The sequence below is a fragment of the Xenopus tropicalis genome, chromosome 7, assembly GCF_000004195.4.
Source record: "Xenopus tropicalis strain Nigerian chromosome 7, UCB_Xtro_10.0, whole genome shotgun sequence".
NCBI classification, from domain to species: Eukaryota; Metazoa; Chordata; class Amphibia; order Anura; family Pipidae; genus Xenopus; species Xenopus tropicalis.
This window is the reverse complement of record NC_030683.2, coordinates 121,812,228-121,833,360: the sequence shown is the minus strand read 5'-3', so window position 1 is coordinate 121,833,360 and position 21,133 is coordinate 121,812,228.

Sequence of the window (21,133 nt, the reverse complement as noted above, 5' to 3'; positions counted from 1 at the left end):
TCCCCCGCCCCTCTCCTACCTTTTTTTTTTCCCTTTAAATACCAGCACAGCGAGCCGGGGGGGATGGGGGGGGTTCCTTAGCCTGTAAATATTACATTTCACAAGACTCACAGACGAAAGGAAATAGATAATGTAAACTTACGATAAATTAGCTTCTACTTTTTTACCATAAACCACACCCTATATCACCCGGAATGAGACTTATTCCCTCAGACGTGAGCCCTCGCTTGATATGGAGGCCAGGTGGTTGTGTTACTGTAACACTCAATAAATGGGCGCCAGTGGTTCTAAACGTTGAACAATGAACTGTTTACTTACACAGCCACTTGGGGTACAATATAGGCAGGTAGTAGCATCTCACAGAACACAATGACTCTCTCCCCACAGGGCACAATGGGTTAACTCCCAGCTTTCAGGTTATGGCTCCCAGTGGCCCCCAGGCGATCAACTATCTAACCCTAGGTCTGTACACTGGGAACCCTACTCTGGGCAGTATTACACCCGGGATAATAATCCCTCTGCAAATCCTTGTTGGAGCCATAAACTGCTCACTAGCTAGCCCTGCCTATCTATTACACCTAGTGTGATCTATTACAGGAGCTGCCTGACCTATATGGGCCTACCTCTTCCCAGGTTCCACACTGTCTCTTACCATCATGCTTAGACAGACTCTCTTACCAAAATGGCTTCTATCCTCATGGCTGCTCAGCCTTTTATACTACATCACAGTGCCACCTTATGGCCTAACTGTGGAACTGCACATGGTCATGCTATGACCCAGGAAGAAAGACTTACTGCCCATTATATTAAGGACCCTTTATAGCTGTCCATATAACTAGGGGACTGCCAGTGAGAAAGGGCACAATGTACCAGTTCCCTACAATAATAATAACAACCCAATAGACAGCCTTTGGATGGAAACAATGAACCACACAAATATATCACTTTATGAACATTCACTAATACAGATGCAGCAGAAAAACCCCCATTTACATTAACATTCGCCGTATCACTATTCCCCATTACAGATATTTTAAAATTACACAGACACACAATGAATTAGTTCCCAGCTAGCAGATACCTAGAAATGGCTCTATAAATACCCTATAATTCATATTTAACCCCTGAAAAATGCTTTATAATGGGAAGTCTCCCCTCCGACAGCTGCACTCCATCCCATGCAAACCTTTACATATGTTTAGTGATGAGTGATTCTGTCCCATTTTGCTTCACCGAAAAAAAGTGCTGAAAAGGAAAATGATTTTCTTTCCTCTTCTGACTCTTTGCAGCTTTCAAATGGGGGTCTCTGACCCCGACAGCCAAAAATCGCTCTGTGAGGCTCCAGTTTTATTGTTATTGTTACTTATTATTACTTATCTTTCTACTCAGCCCCTCTCCTATTCATATTCCTTTCTCTCATTTATACCACTGCCTGGTTGCTAAGGTGATTTGGACCCTAGCAACCAGATAGCTGCTAACGTTCCAAAACCAAAGCTGCGGAACAAAAAGATAAATAATTCAAAAATCACAAATAATAAAAAATGAAGACCAATTGCAAATTGTCTCAGAATAGCACTCTCTACATCATAGTTAAAGTTCATTTAAAGATGCACAACCCCTTTAGTGGTTCTCTATAGAGACTCCATCCATCACACTTACCAAACAGAAACTACACTACATTACGTAAAAGGGCCCTTTCCAATCATGTGTGTCCCTTCTGCCTACCCCTGTATTTCTGGTCCCAGACAGTAATCCCAGCTTTACTTCCTGGAGTCATAATCCAAATCATCCAATCAACAATGAACTACAATGGCAGAAGTGCAATAAAACTAATGAAAGCTAAAATCCTATTGGTTGTTACAGGGGTCACCTTGGAGTAAAGTTTATCTCTGTACTGTAGATTCTCTTCCCCTTGTATTCATTAGGTCCAGTACATAGAGCAGATCCAGTATGTATTTTGCGGGGGGGCTACAGTATAGAGACCCCAATGAGGATCCTGGCAATATATATATATATATAACTGATCATCTTTTTCCAGTGGGGGGCAGTAACTTCTAATGTCCCTTGTCCCATTCTGCATTGATTTTCCTGAGTATGGGATGTGTAATGGGATGTGTAGGGGGTAAATCCCTGCAGCCTGGCAACTCTGTCCCAAGGAAATGTGCCTCCCCTGCATGTAAGTGTTGGTCAGCAATATATAAATACGCACAGCGGCAGCAGCGGCAGCTTACTAGGGGAGCCACCGTCAGGGAAAGCTTTCACCCTACATCGGGAATTATGTTTGTTATATATAAGAAATGGCTGAGCAGATGTTTTCTTTGAAACTAGAACAGGCCAAGGTGGAAAAGACCTAAGTGCATTTCTTTGCTTCTGCAACACTGACATCTTGTGGTAAAGAGTGATATTACATATTAATAATGAACTGTGCGAACAAATAGTTTATTGAAGCTACAGGAGGTGATTTTACCTATCTAAGGGTGTAACATTGCTCCCCATCCAAGAAGCATATTTGCCAGTGGGATTGGCTGTGCCGCTGGGATTGGCTGTGCCGCTGGGATTGGCTGTGCCGCTGGGATTGGCTGTGCCGCTGGGATTGGCTGTGCCATTGGGATTGGCTGTGCCGTTGGGATTGGCTGTGCCGTTGGGATTGGCTGTGCCTTTGGGATTGGCTGTGCCTCTAGGATTGGATGTGCTGCTGGGATTGGCTGTGCCATTGGGATTGGCTGTGCCGCTGGGATTGGCTGTGCCATTGGGATTGGCTGTGCCATTGGGATTGGCTGTGCGCTGGGATTGGCTGTGCCATTGGGATTGGCTGTGCCATTGGGATTGGCTGTGCCGCTGGAATTGGCTGTGCCGCTGGAATTGGCTGTGCCGCTGGGATTGGCTGTGCCGCTGGGATTGGCTGAGTCGTTGGGATTGGCTGTGCCGCTGGGATTGGCTGTGCCGCTGGGATTGGCTGTGCCGCTAGGATTGGCTGAGGCGTTGAGATTGGCTGTGCCGCTGGGATTGGCTGTGCCGCTGGGATTGGCTGTGCCGCTGGGATTGGCTGTGCCGCTGGGATTGGCTGAGTCGTTGGGATTGGCTGTGCCTCTGGGATTGGCTGTGCCGCTGGGATTGGCTGAGTCGTTGGGATTGGCTGTGCCTCTGGGATTGGCTGTGCCGCTGGGATTGGCTGTGCTCTGCACCTTGGGCTGTACTTGGGACTAAACTTCCACCCTGCCCATCATTAACCAGACACTGAAGAACCAATAGGACAACAACGTGAAGGCTTTGATGGAGCTGATGCCTGTGACTGTACTACCCTCAAGAGTTTAAATGCCAGAGAATTCCCTACCAGTCATCTGAACTGAAGGAGCCACTCGGATGAGGGGTGAAAAGTCCAGTTGTTTTAGACTTAATTCTACTAGATACTGTATCTATAATTATGTTTTTCGACAACTTCTATAGCAAAACTAGGGGGCACTGTGGGGCAGGGTTGTGCATAAAGCACAGACGTATATGAATTAAATGCTAATAAATACAACACAGTAACAATAAAGGTATAAAACTGAGCCTAATTAAATGTAATGTTTCCAAAGCAGCGTTTAATGTTCTCTAATTATATGAATATTAGCGGAAAATAACAGCGATATTCCCATTGCCCAAATCCTATTTATTTACGGATGTGTTTTTGGCAATATGCGGTTGTTTTGGGAGAAGTCAAACACATTGTTTCCTCACTTTCAAGGGGAACTTAAACACAAGATTGTTTTCTATTTTACACACTTTCAAGGGGAACTTAAACACAAGATTGTTTTCTATTTTACACACTTTCAAGGGGAACTTAAACACAAGATTGTTTTCTATTTCACACACTTTCAAGGGGAACTTAAACACAAGATTGTTTTCTATTTCACACACTTTCAAGGGGAACTTAAACACAAGATTGTTTTCTATTTCACACACTTTCAAGGGGAACTTAAACACAAGATTGTTTTCTATTTCACACACTTTCAAGGGGAACTTAAACACATGATTGTTTTCTATTTCACACACTTTCAAGGGGTACTTATACACATGATTGTTTTCTATTTCACACACTTTCAAGGGGAACTTAAACACATGATTGTTTTCTATTTCACACACTTTCAAGGGGAACTTAAACACATGATTGTTTTCTATTTCACACACTTTCAAGGGGAACTTAAAAACATGATTGTTTTCTATTTCACACACTTTCAAGGGGAACTTAAACACATGATTGTTTTCTATTTCACACACTTTCAAGGGGAACTTAAACACATGATTGTTTTCTATTTCACACACTTTCAAGGGGAACTTAAACACATGATTGTTTTCTATTTCACACACTTTCAAGGGGAACTTAAAAACATGATTGTTTTCTATTTCACACACTTTAAAGGGGAACTTAAACACATGATTGTTTTCAACTTTACACACTTTCAAGGGGAACTTAAACACAAGATTGTTTTCTATTTTACACACTTTCAAGGGGAACTTAAACACAAGATTGTTTTCTACTTTACACACTTTCAAGGGGAACTTAAACACATGATTGTTTTCAACTTTACACACTTTCAAGGGGAACTTAAACACATGATTGTGCTTCCATGTTTATGTTTTATTTATTTTGCACATTTTTCAGTGAAGTGAAGTGGAACAGATTCAGGCGCCACTAATTACAATAAGAAAAGCCACTGGTTTCCAGTCCCCACTGAGGCTAGAGTGGTTATGGTTAGAGGGGTTACCCACATCTCTGCTGAGTTGTTTCTTCTCAATACAGACGTAGGCTGATAGTAGTTTCTTCTCTTAATAATACAGGTATGGGACTTGTTATCCAGAATGTTTGGGACCTGGGGTTTTCTGGATAAGGAGGGTCTTTCTGTAATTTGGATTGAATTTGTAGGGTTGTTTTGCCCCCAATAAGGGGTAATTATATCTTAGTTGGGATCAAGTACAGGTACTGTTTTATTATTACAGAGAAAAGGGAATCATTTAACCATGAAATAAACCCAATAGGGCTGTTCTGCCCCCAATAAGGGGTAATTATATCTTAGTTGGGATCAAGTACAGGTACTGTTTTATTATTACAGAGAAAAGGGAATCATTTAACCATGAAATAAACCCAATAGGGCTGTTCTGCCCCCAATAAGGGGTAATTATATCTTAGTTGGGATCAAGTACAGGTACTGTTTTATTATTACAGAGAAAAGGGAATTATTTAACCATTAAATAAACCCAATAGGGCTGTTCTGCCCCCAATAAGGGGTAATTATATCTTAGTTGGGATCAAGTACAGGTATTGTTTTATTATTACAGAGAAAAGGGAATCATTTAACCATTAAATAAACCCAATAGGGCTGTTCTTCCCCCAATAAAGGGTAATTATATCTTAGTTGGGATCAAGTACAGGTACTGTTTTATTATTACAGAGAAAAGGGAATCATTTAACCATGAAATAAACCCAATAGGACTGTTCTGCCCCAATAAGGGGTAATTATATCTTAGTTGGGATCAAGTACAGGTATTGTTTTATTATTACAGAGAAAAGGGAATCATTTAACCATGAAATAAACCCAATAGGGCTGTTCTGCCCCAATAAGGGGTAATTATATCTTAGTTGGGATCAAGTACAGGTACTGTTTTATTATTACAGAGAAAAGGGAATCATTTAACCATGAAATAAACCCAATAGGGCTGTTCTGCCCCAATAAGGGGTAATTATATCTTAGTTGGGATCAAGTACAGGTACTGTTTTATTATTACAGAGAAAAGGGAATTATTTAACCATTAAATAAACCCAATAGGGCTGTTCTGCCCCCAATAAGGGGTAATTATATCTTAGTTGGGATCAAGTACAGGTATTGTTTTATTATTACAGAGAAAAGGGAATCATTTAACCATTAAATAAACCCAATAGGGCTGTTCTTCCCCCAATAAAGGGTAATTATATCTTAGTTGGGATCAAGTACAGGTACTGTTTTATTATTACAGAGAAAAGGGAATCATTTAACCATGAAATAAACCCAATAGGACTGTTCTGCCCCAATAAGGGGTAATTATATCTTAGTTGGGATCAAGTACAGGTACTGTTTTATTATTACAGAGAAAAGGGAATCATTTAACCATGAAATAAACCCAATAGGGCTGTTCTGCCCCAATAAGGGGTAATTATATCTTAGTTGGGATCAAGTACAGGTACTGTTTTATTATTACAGAGAAAAGGGAATCATTTAACCATGAAATAAACCCAATAGGGCTGTTCTGCCCCAATAAGGGGTAATTATATCTTAGTTGGGATCAAGTACAGGTACTGTTTTATTATTGCAGAGAAAAGGGAATCATTTAACCATTAAATAAACCCAATAGGGCTGTTCTGCCCCCAATAAGGGGTAATTATATCTTAGTTGGGATCAAGTACAGGTACTGTTTTATTATTACAGAGAAAAGGGAATCATTTAACCATTAAATAAACCCAATAGGGCTATTCTGCCCCAATAAGGGGTAATTATATCTTAGTTGGGATCAAGTACAGGTACTGTTTTATTATTACAGAGAAAAGGGAATCATTTAACCATGAAATAAACCCAATAGGGCTGTTCTGCCCCAATAAGGGGTAATTATATCTTAGTTGGGATCAAGTACAGGTACTGTTTTATTATTGCAGAGAAAAGGGAATCATTTAACCATTAAATAAACCCAATAGGGCTGTTCTGCCCCCAATAAGGGGTAATTATATCTTAGTTGGGATCAAGTACAGGTACTGTTTTATTATTACAGAGAAAAGGGAATCAGTTTAACCATGAAATAAACCCAATAGGACTGTTCTGCCCCAATAAGGGGTAATTATATCTTAGTTGGGATCAAGTACAGGTACTGTTTTATTATTACAGAGAAAAGGGAATCATTTAACCATGAAATAAACCCAATAGGACTGTTCTGCCCCAATAAGGGGTAATTATATCTTAGTTGGGATCAAGTACAGGTACTGTTTTATTATTACAGAGAAAAGGGAATCATTTAACCATGAAATAAACCCAATAGGACTGTTCTGCCCCAATAAGGGGTAATTATATCTTAGTTGGGATCAAGTACAGGTACTGTTTTATTATTACAGAGAAAAGGGAATCATTTAACCATGAAATAAACCCAATAGGACTGTTCTGCCCCAATAAGGGGTAATTATATCTTAGTTGGGATCAAGTACAGGTACTGTTTTATTATTACAGAGAAAAGGGAATCATTTAACCATGAAATAAACCCAATAGGGCTGTTCTGCCCCCAATAAGGGGTAATTATATCTTAGTTGGGATCAAGTACAGGTACTGTTTTATTATTACAGAGAAAAGGGAATCATTTAACCATGAAATAAACCCAATAGGGCTGTTCTGCCCCCAATAAGGGGTAATTATATCTTAGTTGGGATCAAGTACAGGTACTGTTTTATTATTACAGAGAAAAGGGAATCATTTAACCATGAAATAAACCCAATAGGACTGTTCTGCCCCAATAAGGGGTAATTATATCTTAGTTGGGATCAAGTACAGGTACTGTTTTATTATTACAGAGAAAAGGGAATCATTTAACCATTAAATAAACCCAATAGGACTGTTCTGCCCCCAATAAGGGGTAATTATATCTTAGTTGGGATCAAGTACAGGTACTGTTTTATTATTACAGAGAAAAGGGAATCATTTAACCATGAAATAAACCCAATAGGACTGTTCTGCCCCAATAAGGGGTAATTATATCTTAGTTGGGATCAAGTACAGGTACTGTTTTATTATTACAGAGAAAAGGGAATCATTTAACCATGAAATAAACCCAATAGGGCTGTTCTGCCCCAATAAGGGGTAATTATATCTTAGTTGGGATCAAGTACAGGTACTGTTTTATTATTACAGAGAAAAGGGAATCATTTAACCATGAAATAAACCCAATAGGGCTGTTCTGCCCCCAATAAGGGGTAATTATATCTTAGTTGGGATCAAGTACAGGTACTGTTTTATTATTACAGAGAAAAGGGAATCATTTAACCATGAAATAAACCCAATAGGGCTGTTCTGCCCCCAATAAGGGGTAATTATATCTTAGTTGGGATCAAGTACAGGTACTGTTTTATTATTACAGAGAAAAGGGAATCATTTAACCATGAAATAAACCCAATAGGGCTGTTCTGCCCCCAATAAGGGGTAATTATATCTTAGTTGGGATCAAGTACAGGTACTGTTTTATTATTACAGAGAAAAGGGAATCATTTAACCATGAAATAAACCCAATAGGGCTGTTCTGCCCCCAATAAGGGGTAATTATATCTTAGTTGGGATCAAGTACAGGTACTGTTTTATTATTACAGAGAAAAGGGAATCATTTAACCATGAAATAAACCCAATAGGACTGTTCTGCCCCAATAAGGGGTAATTATATCTTAGTTGGGATCAAGTACAGGTACTGTTTTATTATTACAGAGAAAAGGGAATCATTTAACCATTAAATAAACCCAATAGGGCTGTTCTGCCCCAATAAGGGGTAATTATATCTTAGTTGGGATCAAGTACAGGTACTGTTTTATTATTACAGAGAAAAGGGAATCATTTAACCATGAAATAAACCCAATAGGGCTGTTCTGCCCCCAATAAGGGGTAATTATATCTTAGTTGGGATCAAGTACAGGTACTGTTTTATTATTACAGAGAAAAAGGAAATCATTTCTAAAAATTTAAATGATTAATATGGAGTCTTTGGGAGATGGCCCTCCCATAGCTTTCTGGATAATGGGTTTCTGGATAATAGATCCCATACCTGTAGTCATATATAACCTTCTGCAAACACTTGTTCTGTTTTTTCAGTGCGGAACAGGCTACAGGGGGGTAACGAGCCATATTTTTTCCCACTTGCACCCCCTGCGCGTGTTTGAGAGACCTGTGTGCCCCATGACTACAACACCAGCGTCAAACTAGTCCACTGGGGTAAAAATGAAAATTTCAGTGGGTGATGGTGGGTCCTGGCCTTGTCCTAGTTTAAGCTATTTGCTCTGCTGTCTAAGTCCTTGATAAATCACCAATCAGTGCCCCGCCTGCCTGATCGTATTCTGGTGAAACGCAGTGATGAGCAAATCTGTCCCATTTTGCTTCGCAGTAAAACTTGTAAAAATTCCCGAAACAGCCAAAAATCTGTGAAACGCGTTTGTCGTGCGACTTTTTGGTCGCCCGCAGGTTTTTTTTGTCACTCGTGTCTTTTTTTGGGGGGGCGAAATGCGAAAATCCACTGCGAATCCATGCCTGGTGAAAAAATTCGCTCAGTTCCCTGAAAAATTCACAAAAAATTTGTCAATGTGACCTTGACTTTTTTTACACAACAGTGACTTATTTGACGCAACTGCGACTTTTTTGACGTGACCGCATCTTTTTTGATGTGAGCGGGACTTTTGAGAGATTTTTGAGTGAATTTTTGAAAAAAAGAAAATGCCAAAGGCGAAATGTGGAATTTCGCCTCGAATCCATACTTGGCTTTTGTCTCATCACTAGTCAGGGTCGGACTGGGGAGAGCAGGGCCCACCAGGGTCCCTACACCCCCCAAGGTACGAGTCCCCTGCTGGGGGCCCCGCCATGTACCCCAACCCCCCCCCCCTTCCCCCCGCTGGCCATCATCCCCTGAATGCAAGTTTGTGAATGCATCAGGGAGGACATCGGTGGCAAGGGAAGCGCCAACAGGGTCGGGTCTGGGCCACTGGGGTCCACTAGGACCGGGGCCCACCAGGTATTTTCCCGGTGTCCCGGCGGCCCAGTCTGACCCTGTCACTTGTGAAGAGCAAGTATACTGGAACATCTCAGTTTGGTTGGAGGAGGGGCTGGAAAGGTAAAAGGTGCAGCTGAATGTTGGCTGGGAGATATGTATGTATGTATATATATCTTTATTTATAAAGCGCTACTTATGTACGCAGTGTACATTAATACAAACAGGGGGTTATTAAGATAATAATAGATAAATACAATGTATTGCAATAAATACAAATAAATAAAAGATAGAGTTGCAATAAGATATAGGATTTCTTTGCCTACTTATTATAAACTAATTGTGGGTCACATGATGTTTCTTTTCACTGGAATCACTGAAGAAGACCCCCGTTTCTGCCCAAGCACCATTACTACTACAGAGGAATAAGCCCCCCCGCAGTGAGTAGAGAAAGTACTACTGACACCCACTCTCGGCACACAAGGCTTTAGGCAGTTTCCTATCAACAAACAACAGATATCAGTTCAGAAAGCAGCCGTTTAGGCAGCACCGTTGCTAGGGGAGAGAAAGGAAGGATACATTAAAGGGACGGCTGCCATCCTCCCACTCCAATACACAAAGCAGGTAGGTTGATACTTTATTTAGTGCATCACAGCAGCCATTCTGATGAGATAAAATCAATGTGAGAGGCGCTCGGCACAACAGGGCTTTCTTGGAAAAGCAAAATACAGTTTCCTGTTCTAAACGCCTACAATGCAACGGCAATAGAACAAAGCACAACTGACACTTAGGGGCTCATTTATAAAATGGACAAGACAGGAAGCCCTGAAGCTATAAACGCAGGGGCTGCATGACAAGGGATCCGAATGACCAGCAGCCAGATTACACTGGTTTATGTTTAAAGATTGAAAAATCAGATGCAGCTGTGATTGGGTGAGAAGCAGTATGTTAAGGAGGGAAAAAGCTGGGCTGGGGGTGGAGAAGGATAGGGATATGATGTCACAAAAGAAGGAGTTCACTTCCTATCTTCTGAACAGGTAGAAACATCCCACCCACCCTCCCCTCTTTTTTGCATATTTTGTAAAATGCCAGGATATTTTCTTTTTTATGCTCTCATATTATCTGTTAATAACAGAATGTGAATGTTTTCCTATATGCACTGTTATATTGTGGTTTTGGTAACACTATACAGTATGAATGTGAGAGTCTGCATGGTATTATTTATGTTAAATAAAAGTGAAATCCTTGATCCAGGGAATTTTCCGATCGCCAGGTGGGGTCAGGAAGGAATTTTTTCCCTCTTGAGGCATAATTGGCACAGGCTTCAGGCTGGGTTTTTTGCCTTCCTCTGGATCAAAACAGTGGATATATGTTAATGTATTTTAAGTTGTTTCTGTCACAGCAGCAGTAGGACCTTGCCAGAGTACTGCACAGGAAATTTTAGAAGAGGGAGAAAGGAGCTTCTCTCCTTTGACTGCACGGTGGGTTGATTGATACAGACGCTACTACTGCTTGTGCTAGGTGACAGCCTGCTTGGATTTCCTATCATCGAGGCACTGCAGATTCAGGACCGGCAGCAGGGCTGCTGAACTTCTCTCATGGTGGGAGATGCAGCTCCTGCTGGTAGCAGAGTTTGGGGCCATCCTCTCTGTAGGTAGAGGCAGCCTAATACTCAGTGGTGGATATAATGACATAGTGCTGATCTCAAGTCTTCAGTAAGGAACAGCAGAGCATAGTAGCGATCTCTTATGGAATTCTGGCTTTGAATATTGCCTTGGGGTGAGGCTGGCAAGGTCCTATTTATTTGATAAAATGTAAATAAATGCTGTGGCCTCTTTTTACCCATTTCCGTCTCCTGGTGTTTTATTAATGTATGTAACAATGAGGTTCAGAGGGATGGCTGAAGGCGAAGGGAAATTGAGGAGTCCCCTTGTCATGGTGCATTTAATGTAAACATAATGTCCTTAAAGCTATTTAAATACGGCATATTCACAAATGTTTATGAGCTCTGTGTCCGAGTTACGCCGTGACTTTAGTGGGGGAAATATATTCGCCGAACTGATTTCGCAAATTGCGAATTTATATTTGCAAAGAGAAAATCAGCGCAGGAAAAATGAGCAGGACTCAGTAACATTGACGCTGAGATTAGTGATGAACGAAACGGCGAAAAATTCCCGAAATGCATTTGTCACACAATTTTTTTTATCGCCTGCAGGTTGTTTGTCACCCACGTCTTTTTTTACGTGACCACGCCCATTTTTGATGCACCCAATGTGATGCAACCACGACTTTTTTTGACGCGCAAACCAATTCGCCTATGGCAAAATGTGCAAATTCGCTGTAAATCCATGCCTGGCAAAAGAATTTGCTCATCACTAGCTGCGATCGGCCAATCATCAATCGCCGCGTCATAGCCCCGTGACGTCACACACTTATGCAGGTTTACAACAAGCCATATTCCCTAGGCAACGTGCTTATGTAGGCATATAGCTGATACAAATAGGCACCTATACAAACAGGGAATATCATTAGATACATTTAATCCCCACGTTACCTCCTTGCCCTAGACCAGTGGTTTGCAATCTATGGCAAGCAGTGTCGGACTGGGATGCCAGGGGCCACCCGAAAACCATAGACCAAGGATCCCCAACCTTTTATACCTATGAGCCACATTTAAATGGTAAAAGTGTTGGGGAGCAACACACGCATGAAAAAGATTCCTGGGGGTGCCAATGAGAGCTATAATTGGCTATTTGGTAGCCCCCTATGTGGACTGTCAGCCTGCAGAATGCTCTGTTTGGCTTTACACTGGGTTTTTATGCAACCAAAACTTGCCTCCAAACCAAGAATTCAAAAATAACTCCCTGCTTTGAGGCCACAGGGAGCAACATCCAAGGGGTTGGGGGGCAACATGTTACCCCTGAGTCACTGGTTGGGGATCACTGCCCTAGACTATGGGCCCACTCTCCAAACTATTTTTCTTCCACTCCTCACTCAACCTCTATATATTCCTAGTCTTTTATCTTTAGATGCTATAATCTATTCTTCTTTATATTTGGTCTCTTTGTTCCCGTAGAGAAATTGGAAATGACCATAAATTAGGCCAAATGGTAAGAGGCAGGAGGTCCCACTGACACCTGGGCCCACCAGGAGTATTTCTGATATCCCTGTGGGCCAGTCCAACACTGAGGGCAAGGCCCTACTAGGGTTGCTAATAGCAGACTCAGGACGAGATTGATTGGCTCCTCTATATACACATACCAGAATGACTGTTCTAACAATGTGCTTTATATATGCCTAACATTGTTATATGGTAATAGGAACTAAACCAATGTTGGGTCATAACGTAAGGATTAAAGCTACAAGATAAGAAGGAATTACTTGAGAACAAGGTGGACTTCAGGTGGCACAAGGCTATGTTCATGTTACTACTATTTACTATGTTACTGAACCATAAAGTTTTTGGGGGAATATGATTAGTAACAAACATATCAGAGGTCATGTGTGGCCCTTGGGGGGGGCAAAAGCAATAATGATAGCAAGACCAAGCCCCTTAGTGCTCGTTGCCTATGCACTGTATTTTATTTCACAAATGGGCCATATGGAGTATCATGTGAAATATACAATAGAGGAGACCTCTTGGGCAATCATAGCCTCAGCAAAACTACATATTGGAAGGAGTCATAGGTTGGATCCCTATTTTCTCCAACTCATGAACTGACAAAGAATCAAGGGATAAAATTCTGATTGTAGGTGAGGGGGGGTTATTAAATAAATACATGTGTTGGAAACCAATATGGCACTATAATGGCACCTTATGAGCAATTCTGTGCCTGGTTACTATACAGGATAAGGTTGTGCTGCTAATTTTCCATTCATGACCAGAGCCGGCCACCTAGGCTTCCTGCTTTCATGGGAAATAAACTTTTGATTTGTTCTCCATTACAACTTCAGCGATGTTACAGTTACGCACTGCGGGCAACCTGCCTCCCCCCAGAACTCTATACACAGCAGCCAAGCCGAGGCATCTGGCATTGTGTGACTTGGGCCCCCTGATGCATCATTACACACTGAGTCTCTGATAGGACAATTACAGTGAGAAAGCTGAAAGCTTAACCCCTGCTTGTTTTCCACAAATCTCTCATGTGTTTGTCTATGGAACAAGGCTTAGCACACCGGACTGATATCTGTTAAAGTTGAATCACACCTTATCCAGTACCCATGTCTGTGGTTCTCCAGCTGTGGTTAACCTAAAGTACTAGCAACAAAGTTGAAATCACAGTACAATGGTATAGTGGCTATAGGTTGTTATCTTAATAGTACTTTATGGTGGCCATACTTTGTAATCATAAAGTAGAACTCTATGGTGTAATCTTAGTAAAACTTATACTGGCCATATGTTTTGGTCTTTGAAAAACTCTATGGTCAGTCAGGTGACTGTAAAACTCTGTGGTATCCATATGTTGTGATCTTAGTTGATCTTAGTAGAACTCTATAGTAGCTGCATGTTCTTCTGATCTTAGCAGAACATTATGGAGGCCTTATGTTTTGATCTCAATAGAACTCTATGGTTGTCGTAATGTATCATGTCAATATTTGTTAAAAAATGACATATTCCAACCAGTTATTTGTAGAGAGGCCATAGACCATGGGGGTAACAATGATCTCAGTAGTGATGTGCAGATCTTTGCCATTTTGGTTCGCAGAAAAATAGGCAAAACAGAGAAAATTCGCAAAATTAGAACTCCAAGTTCTCTATGCATACTCTTAGTAGATCTTAGCAGAACTCTATGGTAGCCGTATGTTGTGATATAAGTAGAACTCTATGGTGGCCGTTTGTTTTGATCTTAGTAGAACTCTATAGTAGCTGCATGTTCTTCTGATCTTAGCAGAACATTATGGAGGCCTTATGTTTTGATCTCAATAGAACTCTATGGTTGTCGTAATGTATCATGTCAATATTTGTTAAAAAATGACATATTCCAACCAGTTATTTGTAGAGAGGCCATAGACCATGGGGGTAACAATGATCTCAGTAGTGATGTGCAGATCTTCCCCATTTTGGTTTGCAGAAAAATTGGCAAAACAGAGAAAATTCGCAAAATTAGAACTCCAAGTTCTCTATGCGTACTCTTAGTAGATCTTAGCAGAACTCTATGGTAGCCGTATGTTGTGATATAAGTAGAACTCTATGGTGGCCGTTTGTTTTGATCTTAGTAGAACTCAATGGCATGATCATCAAAGTGCTGCATCATATCAGTATTTGTGTTAAATTGACATTTTCTAACCAGTTATTTGTAACCAAAATCCTTAGGGGTTACAGAGTAAAATTCTTTGTTGGCTAAGTGCTGTGGCCATAACAATATTCTATGACGTCCATGCATTATGATCTCAGTAGAACTCTATGCTGGTCATATGTTGTCATCTTAGTAGAACTCTATGATCTCCATATGTTATGATCTTAGTAAATCCTAGTCTATGGTGGCTGTATAAAAAGATAAAAAGCCTGAGTTCATTGAATGTATCTGTGTCATTTTAACTGAGCGCCTTCAGTGTTTCTGAATTCTTCTGTTATTATTGCGTCCCGGTGATTAAAATTTGCCTTTCCGCTGAAGTAATATTGTTCTCTAATTAATTCTTCAACCGTGAAATGTGAGTAGAGAAGAGTAGGTGGTCATTACCAGATAATTGTATTTCTTTTGTTGAGCCATAACTGAGCATAAATTATGCATGGCTTCCAACTAAACTTCAGTAAATACGCTCAGGCCTGGCATTTCCCTCACAAGCAACCAAAGGAATCCATGAGGTTGCGCAACTGCATCTTTTAGTCATATAGCGAGTGGCTTGTATATCTAAACAAATCAGATGCTATAGAGCAGGGATCCCCAACCTTTTTAACTTATGAGCCACATTCAAGTGTAAAAAGACTTGGGGAGCAACACAAGCATAAAACATGTTCCTGAGGGTGTCAAATAAGGGCTGTGATTGGCTATTAGGCAGCCCCTATGTGGACTGGCAGCCTACAGAAGGCTCTGTTTGGCAGTACGGTTTTTATGGAACCAAAACTTGCCCCCAAGTCAGGAATTCAAAAATAACTCCCTGGTTTGGGGGCACTGAGAGCAACACCCAAGGGGTTGGGGAGCAACATGTTGCCCCTGAGCCACTGGTTGGGGATCACTGCTATACAGTATTAGTGATGAGCGAACTTTTTCGCCAGGCATAGATTCGCAGCGAATTTCCACATTTCACCATTGGCGAAATGTTTCATGAAACTTTAGTGAAATTTTTTTTTTCTATATTCTTTATTTTGAAAAAATGATATGGGGGATACAGAAGGTAAGAAGGGAGGGGGTAGTCAAAAATATAATTACAGTAATCATGTAAAGTAAGTCCAAGCATGGCAATGAGTGCATCTCTAGTACAACATTTTAGTGAAAATTTGGCATGAAAAAATTCGCCGCACGGAATTGTTTTTGTCCCACGTTAAATTGGGCATGGTCGCAGCAAAAAGGGCACTGTGGTGTCAAAAAAAAGCGTGGTCGCATCAAAATTGGGCACGGTCACGTAAAAAAGGCAAAAAACGTGGGCTACCAAAAAAAAAATAGTCACGGGCGACAAAAAAAATTGCGCGACAAATGCATTTTGCAAATGTTTCACGAATTTTATGGCGAAGCAAAACGGGACAGATTCGCTCATCACTATACAGTATACATATATAGGCACCAAAGCCAGGATAATTTAGGTTTAGGTAGGGTGCCCAAATGAGACTAGATTGTTTTGATACGACCGGGACTTTTTTGAAGCAACAGCGACTTTTTCTTCACTCTGTGCATTTCTGTAGTGGTGAATTTTTGTAGCAGTTTTGCGAAAGAATGCCAATGGAGAAATGTGGAATTACGCAGCGAATCCATGCCTGGCGAAAACATTAATAATATGAATATATAAAGGCATCTGGCATTGTGTGACTTGGGCCCCCTGATGCATCATTACACACTGAGTCTCTGATTGGACAATTACAGTGAGAAAGCTGAAAGCTTAACCCCCTGCTTGTTTTCCACAAATCTCTCATAGGTTTGTCTATGGAACAAGGCTTAGCACACCGGACTGATAGCTGTTAAAGTTGAATCACACCTTATCCAGTACCCATGTCTGTGGTTCTCCAGCTGTGGTTAAACTAAAGTACCAGCAACAAGTTGAAATCACAGTACAATGGTATAGTGGCTATGGGTTGTTATCTTAATAGTTCTTTATGGTGGCTGTACTATGTAATCTGAGTAGAACTCTATGGTGTCATCTTAGTAAAACTTATACTGGCCATATGTTTTGGTCTCTGAAAAACTCTATGGTAGTCATATGTTGTAATCTCAGTAAAACTCTGTGGTATCCATATGTTGTGATCTTAGTAGAACTCTATAGTAGCTGCATGTTCTTCTGATCTTAGCAGAACATTATGGAGGCCTTATGTTTTGATCTCAATAGAACTCTATGGTAGTCATATATGTAATCTTAGCATGTATACAATATAAGTGCGGTATCATGCCAATATTTGTTAAAAAATGACATATTCCAACCACTTATTTGTAGAGAGGCCATCTCCTTAATAATAAGAATACATAAGCGTAGCAGCCAGACTTAGTGCAGGAAGCACGTTTCTCTACAACCTACACAAGCTCGTCTCTGTTTCCTGAAAATGTGTATTTCTACCGTGCAGGGAAAGGTGTGAGATAAGCTCTAACCCCCGTCTGCCTGTAGCACAGGAGATCGGCAGCTGATAAAGGTAAGTCAAACCTGGGCGCCCAGATAACATTTTCTGTTGAAAGTCCAAAGGGGCTTGTGGTTTTCCCAGCAGGACAGAGGGAAAGCCCTGCTTCTATCTAATAGCCTCAGCTAAAGAAATGTTTCACTCCTGATTTTGAAGAGAGCGAAACAATATTTGTTTTTCTTTATTGCCTACTGAGCTGTCGTCTGTTCTCTAAATGTATACAGTTGGGGATATATTTTTGCAACAGACGAGTAATACTTTCTGGCTGGTCACAATCATGCCAATTTTATATCTATGAAGATTCTCATTCATCCAGGTCATGATATATAGTATCTGGTAGAATTAAGTCTAAAACAACTGGACTTTTCTAGTAGAATTAAGCCTAAAACATCTGGACTTTTCTAGTAGAATTAAGTCTAAAACAACTGGACTTTACTAGTAGAATTAAGTCTAAAACAACTGGACTTTTCTAGTAGAATTAAGTCTAAAACAACTGGACTTTTCTTGTAGAATTAAGTCTAAAACAACTGGATTTTACTAGTAGAGTTAAGTTAAAACAACTGGACTTTTCTAGTAGAATTAAGTCTAAAACAACTGGACTTTACTAGTAGAATTAAGTCTAAAACAACTGGACTTTTCTAGTAAAATTAAGTCTAAAACAACTGGACTTTTCTAGTAAAATTAAGTCTAAAACAACTGGACTTTTTTAGTAGAATTAAGTCTAAAACAACTGGACTTTTCTTGTAGAATTAAGTCTAAAACAACTGGACTTTACTAGTAGAATTAAGTCTAAAACAACTGGACTTTTCTTGTAGAATTAAGTCTAAAACAACTGGACTTTACTAGTAGAATTAAGTCTAAAACAACTGGACTTTACTAGTAGAATTAAGTCTAAAACAACTGGACTTTTCTAGTAAAATTAAGTCTAAAACAACTGGACTTTTCTAGTAAAATTAAGTCTAAAACAACTGGACTTTTCTTGTAGAATTAAGTCTAAAACAACTGGACTTTTCTTGTAGAATTAAGTCTAAAACAACTGGACTTTACTAGTAGAATTAAGTCTAAAACAACTGGACTTTTCTTGTAGAATTAAGTCTAAAACAACTGGACTTTACTAGTAGAATTAAGTCTAAAACAACTGGACTTTTCTTGTAGAATTAAGTCTAAAACAACTGGACTTTTCTAGTAGAATTAAGTTAAAACAACTGGACTTTTCTAGTAGAATTAAGTCTAAAACAACTGGACTTTACTAGTAGAATTAAGTCTAAAACAACTGGACTTTTCTAGTAAAATTAAGTCTAAAACAACTGGACTTTTCTAGTAAAATTAAGTCTAAAACAACTGGACTTTTTTAGTAGAATTAAGTCTAAAACAACTGGACTTTACTAGTAGAATTAAGTCTAAAACAACTGGACTTTTCTAGTAGAATTAAGTCTAAAACAACTGGACTTTTCTTGTAGAATTAAGTCTAAAACAACTGGACTTTACTAGTAGAATTAAGTCTAAAACAACTGGACTTTACTAGTAGAATTAAGCCTAAAACAACTGGACTTTACTAGTAGAATTAAGCCTAAAACAACTGGACTTTTCTAGTAGAATTAAGTCTAAAACAACTGGACTTTACTAGTAGAATTAAGTCTAAAACAACTGGACTTTACTAGTAGAATTAAGTCTAAAACAACTGGACTTTTCTAGTAGAATTAAGTCTAAAACCACTGGACTTTTCTAGTAGAATTAAGCCTGAAACAACTGGACTTTTCTGAGTTTTTCTTTTTTCTTTTCTTTTTTCAAAGAAAAACTCAGAAAAGTCCAGTTGTTTTAGACTTAATTCTACTAGATACTGTATGACAATTTTAGTGACTTTCCCTGTTTAGACAACTTGAGTGAAACGTTTCATTTTGATGTGACTGATATGATCAGATAGGGCTCATTGCTGGTGTTATATTGTACTGAGATGAGTCCACACTACAAGTTTCTCAGTTTCAAGTTTATTCTATTCAATTGTATGCAACTGTAGGCAGAACAATTCCATTAATGAAAACAAGGGGCTCCCTGGCCATGTCTGGACACTTCTCTGCCAGCTGGAAAACACTGATGGCGAATATAACTGGTAATCTTGCTCCCAATTGTTAACTGACCAACTTGAAACAGAGACACGTATAGTACAGACTCCCTTTGCAGAGTATCATAGGTTTTACACACATTAAAGAGCAACTTAAGATCATAAAAAGAATAGAAAATCCGCTACTCTTTTATAGAGTTCAAGTGCAGGCATTTTGATGCGGCTGCTTTCAACAGTAAATATAGAAACATTCATTTATGAGCCAATACTAAAAAGAAAAAAGGCTCATAAAGACTATATATGATTAAATGGAACAGTTCAGTGCAAAACTGAAACTGGGTAAATAGATAGATAAACTAAAAAAATATTTCTAATATAGTTAGGCAAAAATGTAATCTATGAAGACTGGAGTGGGCAGATGTCTAACATAATAGCCAGAACTCTACTTCCTGCTTTCAGCTCTCTAAGCTGTTAGAAGTCAGTAACCAGTGACTTGCGTGGGGCCATATGGGACATACAGTAAATGTCAGTTAGTTTGCTTTTAAAACTGACCTGCTTGCTCACAAACTAACTGTCCCATGTGCCCCCCTGTCCAAAGTCACTGACTAAAGGTGCCCATACACATGAAGATCCGCTCGCTTGGCGACACCACCTACGGGTCAGCGATATCGAGGAAAATGTAGGCTAATTTGATCGTTTGGCCCTAATGGGCCTAATGGCAATGGGGCAATCGGTTCGGGGACCGCATCAACGAGATTTTTTAACCTGCCCAATTGATATCTGGGCAATTTCAGGCAAGATATCAGTCGGGCAGGCCCCTCGTTCCTGCCCCTATACGGGCCGATAAGCTGCCGAATCGGTCCAAGGGACCCATATCGGCAGCTAACCTTAAGAGGTTAGAGAGCTGAAAGCAGGAAGTAGTGTTCTGGTGCAATCTGCATTCCGACATTGAATTTTTTAGCGTTTCACAAATTTTTTTGCAGTATCTCACATTTTTTGGTGAAGCGAAATGGGACAGATTCGCTTATCTCTACGGGTAGTGAGAAACGTAACCACCTTAATGAGGCTCAGGTGGGAAGTTCTGCCGACCATATAAAGGGTCATTAATGACTCCTGAGTAGTGATGAGTGAATTTTTTCGCCAGGCATGGATTTGCAGCAAATTCAATTCAATTCTTCTGGGCCTAGTTGGTCCAGGCTCCCTGAAACCTCCTTCTGATAAAAAGAGGAAGAGGAAGTACCCACCCCCTTGCCAGACACTATATTACAGTGTGCAGGAAGTAGTCATCCTATCTAAGGGCCAATAAATGCACACATGTAAATAGCAAAAGTGATAACATGTAGTGATGAGAGAATCTGTCCCATTTTGCGTCGCCGAAAAATTCGAGAAGCTTTCTAAAGATTTCTGAAATGGCAGAAAATTCGCGAAACGTCAAAAATGTCGAGCATCAAAAAAAAAATTGTCGCCCACGTCTAATTTTGTGGGTGCGTGACTATTCTTTTGATGCCTGCGACTATTCTTTTGATGCGTAACTATTCTTTTGCCCCCCGCAACCATTTTTTAAAAGCGCGACT